Source organism: Piliocolobus tephrosceles, unplaced genomic scaffold, assembly GCF_002776525.5.
Source record: "Piliocolobus tephrosceles isolate RC106 unplaced genomic scaffold, ASM277652v3 unscaffolded_668, whole genome shotgun sequence".
In the NCBI taxonomy this organism is placed as follows: Eukaryota; Metazoa; Chordata; class Mammalia; order Primates; family Cercopithecidae; genus Piliocolobus; species Piliocolobus tephrosceles.
Genome location: NW_022333918.1, coordinates 1 through 10,650, shown reverse-complemented (window position 1 = coordinate 10,650; position 10,650 = coordinate 1). Strand labels below are relative to the sequence as shown.

General features: G+C 37.6%; 1 long non-coding RNA gene and 1 pseudogene across 1 annotated transcript; one reads left to right on the top strand and one right to left on the bottom strand.

Annotated features, from left to right (window-relative positions):
- Positions 1–5,573: 5,573 nt before the first annotated feature.
- LOC113220231 lies at positions 5,574–7,177 on the bottom strand (annotated as a pseudogene).
- Positions 7,178–7,483: 306 nt separating this feature from the next.
- LOC113220232 lies at positions 7,484–9,697 on the top strand. Its single transcript, XR_003307138.1, has 4 exons — positions 7,484–7,902; positions 8,583–8,636; positions 9,106–9,166; positions 9,283–9,697. It is a non-coding gene; the product is annotated as an uncharacterized LOC113220232 (long non-coding RNA).
- Positions 9,698–10,650: the final 953 nt, after the last annotated feature.

Below are 10,650 nucleotides of genomic sequence, written 5' to 3'. Positions count from 1 at the left end.
TAAAAAAATTATATCAGTCTTTCAATTAAAATGCAACATGTCTGCAACCTGGTATCTAGAGAGGTGAGATGGACAAAGGAGCCCTTGTTACTGCACGTTTTCTTGCCCCAGCCTTCACCGTGCACACAGCAACAGACAATGCACAAAGCCGCTTCCTTATGGACTGAAATTCTGATCTTTTTGTGACCGGCCTTTCATCTTTCACCTTCCCCTCTCCCATGCTGTGAATGATTGTATTGGACATTTTTGTTTTAATCTCAGTGACGGGAACACAGGTAGCTCTAATATAACTGTAACCCAGATGCTTCTGTTTCTATCATATATTCATTTTGTAGCAAACATTTACATCCATCATTTTTCACTGTCTTTTGAAAATAACTAGGCAATATCTCATCTGAGGTAGAATGTTTCTAGTGGTTGTGTTCTGAGGGAAAAAAACTAATCTGTTCTCTATCCACTGCTTTCCAGGAACAGTAAGAGGACTTTTTGCTTGAATAATTTTTATCCACACTGCAGAGTGGGTAATGAGCAGATTATGTAAAAACAATTCTGCTTCACTTCAGTAACAGCCTCCTCATCTCATTTTTTCTCAACAAACTTATTTTTCCAGCAGAAAAATCCCAGGCTTCTTAGAGAACCAGTGACCTTTTGCTCCTAAATCGGTGAAATCATCATGTGTTCTTTTGCCGTATCCATAGTTCAAATAAAGATGAGGCAAGGCGAGACTAATTCCTGAAGGAACCAAAGAAAGTCCTCCTTTCTCTCTCTGGAATGACATGAATTCTCTAGACCATCAGTTCTAACCTTCAAAAACCAAACCTGTTTGTGAGATCTCCTTCAAATACTACTGTAGACCCCAGTGTTTATTCATCAAATTTTTTGAATATTTGTTTTATTTGGAATCAATTTATTTGTAAGTTTAGTATTTGTATTAATATAAGGGAGAAATGTTTCAATCTGTCTATGTCATATGTACCTCTGGCTTATTGCCCAATTAATTTTAGCCTCAGGCTAAACTTTGGTTTCTGTCTTTAATTTTTGTCAGAACAAATATAAGTCATCTCAAAACATCTGCTTTTATTGTAGGGACTCATGCTGCCATCTCCATTCCTCTCTCTTTTCTTGCAATTTGGGTGGAAATTCTTTAATATGAACATTTCAACCACCTTCACTCTCCCATGTCCACTATCAGCACATTCAAACTTATCCAGCCAAGGCTGTCATCTTAGGCCAGGGATTTTTTAGGAATCTATTCTGCTGTGATACGGCTGGCACCCCTTTGACTCATTTTATCACCCCAGGGTTGTTTTCATTTTAGGAGCCTAAGAGGGCAGAGAAAGAAGTAGGCGAGCAATTAAACCCTCTGAGTCAGGAGCGTCTCCCCTCGTGTTAAGCAACATTGTAGAATATCGTATTTAGTAAGCTCCTAGCAGATGAGCCACGTGACTGCTGAGCACACATGCCTGCTTGCTGCTGTGAGCTCAGACACCATCATCATTAGTCTTTTCCACCTCTGGAGGGAATGATAGGGACCACTTAATAACCTGTAAATCATAGAGAGTTAAAGGCGTTTCCCCAAAATGCTGATGCCAGAATGAAAGGTGAGGAGTGTTAGCCACAGGTCAAAAGTGCAGGAAAGTCTCTCAATGTGTGTTGTTGAAGAAATGTAGGTCTTTTTTCTTTTGGAAGTCTCGCTAGAATGGGGTCAAGCACTCTGCCGATTTTAGGATGAAAAATTGGGATATTAGACACCCTCAGATATTTATCCCAAGTCTTTCTTTAGGGCTTTTAATTAGTTTGTTCAACCATCACAATCTCAAATGCTAAGCAGGGCATTTGAATCTCTCCACAGTCCAAATCAGCACCATCTTTTAAAGTTGAGTTTCTCATTATTCTCACCTGATATACCTTATTTATCCCACACCCACCCCAATAACATATTGTGCTCACTGTTATCTTTCAGATAACACTTGAATTTTACTCAGCCTGGAGTGTTCTTCACATGTCTTGTCCAGATCCAGTTTGGACTCATTCTTCAGCCCTGCATCAGTCAATGGGAGCTAGGTTAAACTGTGGTGACAGACAACCTCCAAATTTCATTGGCTCAAAAATCTTCTTCCTCATTTATATACATCTCATCATGGGTCAGGTGAGAGGGAGCTCTGTGCTGTATCATCCTAACACAGGAATCCAGATGGAAGGAGGGACCATCAATAAGATCCCCAATGCTATAGAAAAGAGAAAAAAGCATGAGGAATAGAACTCTGTTTCTTGGAAATTTCTCCTGAAAAAGTCACATGTTATTTTATTCTTACCTCCATTGGCAAAGAAAAAAACAGTCATGTGGTCATGTGGAAATTTAAGTAGGTGGAATGGAACAGTCAGAATGCATTCATAAAAAGTAAACTGAAAATATTTGGAGAACAGCACCAATGACTATCATGAATGCCAACATGCATCCCAAACAACCCAGTGCTGTCACTCTCCAAACCTTTTACGTCTTGCAAAGTATTCGAACTTATCTGAAGCCATGCCACTCAGAGGGACTACAAAATACATAATGACATTTCCTTTAGGATTTCCTTAGAGAATACAAGGAAAAGAAGTTACAAAATTTAAAAGTGCATTTGCGTACAGCTATTTACCACTAGAGGGTAAGACTAGAGATAGATCGTAAACAAAACAACAGGGATTATGCTGAGTCAGGGCCAGAAGTATGGTTTGAGGTGGGGTCATGATCAGTGTGAAGGTCAAAGTAAGGATCAGAATTAGGGACCAGGGTAGGGATCAGGGTTTAGGTTTAGGGTCAAAGTCTTGGGACAGGGCTAGGGTTAGGATTAGAACCAGAGCTTTGTTCTCCTCGGGACCCACCCGAGAGTGGGTCACCATGTCTTTGGAACACCTAGTAGCGTGTCCACCTTGAAGACTAGAGTTTCGTTGTCCTTGAGACTGACCTAGGGAGAAGTGGCTGCAAGCCATTGAGGAAGGTGAGGCAAAAGCTTCCTCTCGGCTCCCCATGTACGGAGGAGGGAGCTCGGCTCTGGGCTTTACTTTCACATATTATATTCTATAAGTCTTCTTTTACAAAAGCCTCCCTGCCTTGAGGCTTTGGCTCTTCGTCGCTGTTCATTATCACAGCGTGCCATAACAAATGGTAAGATTTGGGTTTGCTTCTGGGGAGAGATCTTGGTACAGAGAAAGGAGCAATGCTTAGAGCCACCATCAGGACAGTTGGGATGAAAGCTGCAGATGGGCAGAGGCTGGAGAAAACAGGTACACCCCGCTGTAAGCACTTTTATTCATGTTTTCATTACTAATTTTTCTTACAGTGTTAAAGTAGTAAAACATAGTATTGAAAAATTGAAAAGTAGCCATATTAAAACTTGCAACATTATTTAAGTTTAAATATATTATTTGTACCTCATCAACATTTTTTATTTTGTGGAGAAAGTCTAAGGTTAATTGGCAGCATATTTGTAATAGTAAGTAGAATAATATCTGTTTTATAAACATTGACATCCTACATTATATGTGTGAACCCTGAAAATCTGAGACAGCTCTCAGATTTTTTAGAAAGTGTATTTTGCCATGCTTGATGTTCCCCAATCTGTGTCCAGGTGTTCTCATTGTTCAATTCCCACCTGTAAGTGAGAACATGTGGTGTTTGGTTTTCTGCTCTTGCAATAGTTTGCTCAGAATGATGGTTTCCAGCTTCATCCATGTCCTTGCAAAGGACATGAACTCATTCTTTTTTATGACTCCATAGTATTCCATGGTGTATATGTGCCATATTTTCTTAATCCAGTCTGTCACTGATGGACATTTGGGTTGATTCCAAGTCTTTGCTATTGTGAATAGTGCCACAATAAACATACATGTCCATGTGTTTTTTTAATTTATTATTATTATTATTATTATTATTATTATTATTATTATTATTATACTTTAAGTTCTAGGGTACATGTGCATAATGTGCAGGTTTGTTACATATGTATACTTGTGCCATGTTGGTGTGCTGCACCCATCAACTAGTCAGCACCCATCAACTCGTCATTTACATCAGGTATAACTCCCAATGCAATCCCTCCCCCCTCCCCCCTCCCCATGATAGGCCCCATTGTGTGATGTTCCCCTTCCTGAGTCCAAGTGATCTCACTGTTCAGTTCCCACCTATGAGTGAGAACATGTGGTGTTTGGTTTTCTGTTCTTGTGATAGTTTGCTAAGAATGACGGTTTCCAGCTGCATCCATGTACCTACAAAAAACACAAACTCATCCTTTTTTATGGCTGCATAGTATTCCATGGTGTATATGTGCCACATTTTCTTAATCCAGTCTGTCACTGATGGACATTTGGGTTGATTCCAAGTCTTTGCTATTGTGAATAGTGCCGCAATGAACATACGTGTGCATGTGTCTTTATAGCAGCATGATTTATGATATATATTCATACATTTTTTTTTCAAGCACTGCACGATAATTAATTTGCATCAGGCTTTCCAAATTAGAAAAGCTTCGCTTATAGAACTTCTTTCCAGTGGGAGATTTCACATGACTTTTCAAGTGAATGTTAAAACTGAAAATATTCTTGCAGTTTCTAAACTATTAGAGTTTTAATCCTGTGTACGTCCTTGTATTTACAAGGTCCAGCCAGCTATAGTGTGCATTTTCATATGTCCTTGAGTGGGTATGAGAGAAATGAAACATTCCCACATTCTGGACATTCATAGGGTTTTTCTCAGGAATGAGCTGATGTCATCCAAAGGAACTAACACAACTGAAGGCCTTACCACAAATTTAAATTCAAAAGGCTTTTCTCCAGTCTGAGGCCTCCCACATTTTCACAAACAGAAAAATCTGAAGGCTTGACCACATTTCCTACATTCTTAAGGTTTCTCTGCAGTGTGAGCTCTTTCCTATTTATGAGGGAATGGAAAAGAGTAAATGTTTTACCGCATTTCTTACATTCAAGGGGCTTTATTTATTTATTTATTTATTTTTGAGATGGAGTCTCACTCTGTCGCCAGGCTGGAGTGCAGTGGCACAATCTCGGCTCACTGCAACCTCCGCCTTCTGGGTTCAAGTGATTCTCCTGCCTCAGCCTCCTGAGTAGCTGGGATTACAACCATATGCTACCACACCCAGCTAATTTTTATATTTTTAGCAGAGACGAGGTTTCACCACGTTGGCCAGTATGGTCTCAATCTCCTGACCTCGTGATCCGCAAGCACAGCACTTACCCCCAAACCCCCGTGGCTTTTTATGTCCTTGAAAAAGAACTAAGACAACTGAAATGTGCCACCATGCCCAGCTAATTATTTTTATTTACTTATTTGTTTTGAGACAGAGTCTCGCTGTGTTGCCCAGGCTGGAGTGCACGGGTGCGATCTCGGCTCACTGCAAGCTCCGCCTCCCGGGTTCACGCCATTCTCCTGCCTCAGCCTCCCGAGTAGCTGGCGTGAGCCACCGCGCCCGGCATTATTTTATTTTTTGTAGAGACAGGGTTTCACCATGTTGCCCAGGTTGTTTCACATTGTTTTAATCCAGGCTGGTTATAAACTCCTGGGCTCCCAAAGTGCTGGGATTATAGGCTGAGTCACTACACCCAGCCTCTATATCATGACTTCTTTCATGGCGAGTCAGGTGACTGGAAGGAGTGTAGGCTTTACCGCATCTCTTACATTCATAGAGGTTTTCTCCAGTATGCATTCTTTCGTAGAGCTGAAGGGAACTGAGGTGACTGAAGGCTTGGTCACATTGTTTACATAGGCTTTCTCTCCAGTATGAATACTTCTATGGTTACAAAGGGAACTCAAACCACTAAAGGCTTTGCCACACTGTTTACATTCATAGGGTCTCTCTCCAGTATGAATGCTTCCATGGTAATGAAGGGAAGTGGAACAGCTGAAGGCTTTATCACATTTGGTACATTTATAGGGTCTTTCTCCAGTGTGAATCCTTTCATGCGTTCTAAAGGAATAAGAAAATCTGAGTGCTTTCCCACATTCCTTACATTCGTAGAGTTTCTCTCCAGTGTGAGTTCGTTCATGTATTAGACAAGAACCGGAAACAGTGAACACTTTACCACATTGTTTACATGTATAGGCTTTTTCTCCTGTGTGAGTTCTCTGATGTCTTTCAAATGAATTTTGAAAAGAAAAAGATTTCCCACATATCTTACATTTATAACTGGATTTCCACTGTGCATTATCATGTGTCTTCTAACACCTGGAACAGAAACGAAGAATTTGCCACACTGTTCACATTTATATTGCTTCTCTCCATATGGTTTGTATCCTGAGTGAACTAGGACGTGCCTATTAAGGAGGGAATGACGTACAAAGACTTTTCCACAAATACTGCATTCACATTGTTTTAATCCAGAAGAAATGTTCTCATTCAGATCAAGCTTTGGAATTTGGCTGACAACTGTCCATACTGACTACCGTCTTTGCTTTCACACAGTCTCTGTATCATATGATTTCTGTAAAAAAAAAAAAAAAAAAAAAAAAAATGACAAGCACATTATTATTGCTTGGTTTAATAACTTTCTACTTGGTCTTGGACTTACACTGCTACCAATACCAAGGAAAATGCTTTTTTTTATTTTTTATTTTTTGCCATGATTGAAGTATTTGAAAGTACATGGGTTCCTACCTAGGTATGGACCTTGACACTCTCTGTGATTGTATCAGAGTTTCATTTTTTTTTTTTTTTTACTTTTACTGTGTTCTAGAAAATAAACTAATAAAAAATTTTAAGCTGACATTTTAAAATTGTACCTTCTTTTCCCTCTGGAAAAAACATTCATGCTTTATTATTTGTGTGTCTTTTTTTCCTTCTAGCTTTCAAGTGTTTCAAACATACATGTCTATTCTTCTTGCTGTCAACTTTAGTGATAAAAAAAGAATTTTTCTCACTGCTTGTTTAAATTTTCCTCAGTGAGAATTCCAGCACAAAAACAAACAAACAAAACAATTCAGGAAATACTAATGTAGTTTTCTTTTTAGTTTAACATTATTTATGATTGTATATTTTCTGTTAAATTATTATCAATTATTTCATAATTGGTTCTGCTATCAGGCCCTTCAACCCTTGGAAGCCACTTGCAAGACATTTCTAAAACACTCTGGAAGAAATCCAGTAAAGATAGACCTGCCTACCAACTTGACAGTCATTCTTTAGAAATGCCTTTGGGAAAGTACCATCCATTTTTCTTCATTTTTCCCCATTGAGAAATGAGCTACACTAATTTCTACTACAGTGTTTAGTCATACTTTCATTTCATTCAGGGAACTTTTCAATTACAATTTTACAAAGGAAAATACAATTTTACAGAGGAAAATACAATTTTACAAAGGAAAATTGTATTTTTACCTTCAGGTTTATCATCAAGAATTAAGAGACTTTTTTTTTTTTTTTTTTTTTTTGAGACAGAGTCTCGCTCTGTCGCCCAGGCTGGAGTGCAGTGGCCGGATCTCAGCCCACCGGGTTAGCCAGGATGGTCTCAATCTCCTGACCTCGTAATCCACCTGTCTTGGCCTCCCAAAGTGCTGGGATTACAGGCTTGAGCCAACGCGCCCAGCCAACAGAAATTTTAATAGCCAGCACAGTTCTTTCCCATTACTTAACTAGTGAATAGGAAAGCTAAAATTTCTACCAGATTTTCAATTGCTCTTGTTTTGGTCCAATATGCTGGTATTTCCAGGGATGAAGAACCAGGAGGCCAGTTGGTAACAGATAAGTTCCATATTGACTAGGATTCCGTACTCATTGACATGGATAACGTCATTGTAGCAAGATTTGATGGCAGAGGAAGTGGATTCCTGGGTGTGAAAATTTTGCAGGAGATTCATCGAAGATTAGGTTCAGTAGAAGTAAAGGACCAAATAACAGCTGTGAAGTAAGTGGGTGCACATTTTACTTCTGTTTTCTATAATGACAGAGTCTAGGTATATACATATAATATTACTCACCCTGACTCAAGGCTTCTATTTTGGTGATTGAGCAATGTTGTAAGGTAATCATAAAGCCTATTTCATTTTTCTCAAGTACCTGTCACCCTTAGTGGTATAATAAAGTAATTCTCATATTTCCCCTCTGGAATTAAAATTTACTTTGGATTTATGAAAGTAGGATACATTGTAATTATACCACTATATTATTTGTTTACAGTAATCCACAATGTCTGTTGTATCCTCAGTTAATCACAATTCTTGAAGTTTCACAGATACCATTACCAGACTGGCATGAATGTGTGACCTAAGAAAGTTAGTGGGTTCTTTATAATAGCACACAGAAACCGATATGATATGGTTCAAATGTAGATGTTGATTCAGTAGGAATGGAATGGGGCCCAGGCTTCTGCATTTATAACAAGCTTTCAGGTGATACCAAGCTACTAGACTACCACTTGGAGTAGCAAGATTTGGGAGTATATGACCCTTATACATGAATAGAGCTACAGTTATTAAAGCATTTCTAGTCATTAGCTATTGTTTTGGATGTATGCATGCCAAGTATACATTTATAAATGCATTTAACTTACAAAGACGCAACTATTGTTTTTCTTTTTCATTGTAGATTTTTGTGAAACTGCCTTATACTGACTCCAAAAGATTAAGCATTTTTGGAAAGGTAAATAGTAGAAATGCTGAATCTACCTTTCTAAGTATATCTGTGTATCTATCTATCCTATTACATATTCACAGGAGGCCAGTTGGTTACAGATAAGTTTCATATTGACTGGGATTCCATACTTACTAACATGGAAAACCTCACTGAAGCAAGATTTGATGGCAGAGGAAGTGGATTCCAGAGTCTGAAATATATGTATGTATGTCATATATATCTCATATATATGAAATACATAATATAATGAAGCATGTATATGTACACATATATGTATTTGTACGTATATATATGTAACTGCATGTTTCATTATATTATTATGAATTATATTATTATTATCATTATTTGGAATGATCACTTTCTTAGATGTTTTCCTTTAAAAAAACACAAAAAATGAATCTTTCGTATATATCCACTTAACAAATGAGTAAAATACAAATCAGTGCAAATCACGACCATCCTGTCTCCACTTCAGACATCTGCAGTGTATCATGCCTTTGCAGTATTCTACGCTTGTTGTCAACAATATTCAACAGGTAAGTAAAAATATTTTGTGAACATTGCTCCTCCAACATAACGCAATCAAGTAAATAACTGAAAGTGCATCCCTAGTAGTAAAGATTCATTTTTCGTGTTTTTTTTTTTTTTTAAGGGAAAACATCTAAGACAGTGATCATTCCAAAGAAGTGGAAACCCTAGATATATTAAAAAGTAAAACGAAATCCCGTCTCAGACTGCAGCACTGTTAAGCCTAAGGGACATTGTGCAAGGTGAAGATAGCCAGTCACAGAAAGACAAATACTGTATAATTCTACTTATTAAATGAGATATCTAGAGTGGTTGAGTTCATGTAATCAAAGAGTGAAATGGTGGTTGCTAGGGTTTGAGGGGAGAGGAAAAAGGGAAGTTGTTTTTTAGTGGATATATGATGGATATACAATAATGACAAGAATGTAAACTAGTAAAGTAAAAAACAAAGATAAATAGAAAACAACCAAGACAGAAAGTACAATTCACTGAAGAAAAAAAAAAAAAAAAAAAAAAAAAGGATGGAAGGGAGACAAAAAGGGAGAATAAGAGCAATAAAGGAAGAATGTGAGTGCAAAGGATAGCAAGGTGCTGTCAGTTAGTGATTAGCCATTTTATGAGCTCATCAATTTCTTATTAGAGTTCTTGGAATTTTTGTAGAGTTTCATATTTGCAAGATGAAAAAGTTCTGAAAATCTGTTTCACAGAAACAAATATATACCTGACATTACAAAACTGTGTGTTTAAAAGTGGTTAGTAGAGAAAATTTTGTGTTATATGTTTTTAACACAAACAAAAAAGTACATGCCATAGGGAACATTTTACTCTTTAACAGTCCTGATATATGTAATAATTTACAAATGGTTTAGGGCTTATGTATTTCAATGCTCTACTTACTGTACACATAAATAAGCATAAAGGACCAAATAAGCTTTTAAAAACATGCATGGAAATTTAGAGAAGATTCAAAGGTTGTAAAATGCCTCATGGAAAACTGGGTTGTGATCAGCAAGTAGAGGGGAGGGAAAAGTCTCATGCAAATGCACAGTGTCAGTAAGGGAAGTATGTGTGGAGAACATGAAGTAGTTGACTGTTGTTAGAAGAATAATAGGCAATAAGAATGAGAGGAAGACTGGGCAGAGATGATAGAGGATCTTCCATAGCCACTGAGAAATTAGAAGCTGAGCCTATAAACCATGGAAAAATAACATTCTAGACTTCACATTTATAAGTACAAAATCTTTTTCCCTAAATCGTCATTGTATACTTGAGGTGCCTCAGAACAAATGACTCTGGAAAACTACAACAGTGACATAGGATACAAACAAGTAAAAATATGAATGACTTCATCTTAAATAGAAAAAAAAATCCAAGCCAATCAACAAATATGCATATCGGTGACTGAGTTATAAATTAAAAGTTGGCTTTCTCAGCATATAAAAAACCACTGTTTATCTTAAGATTCAGTAGACCTTATGATTTTTTTTCTTGA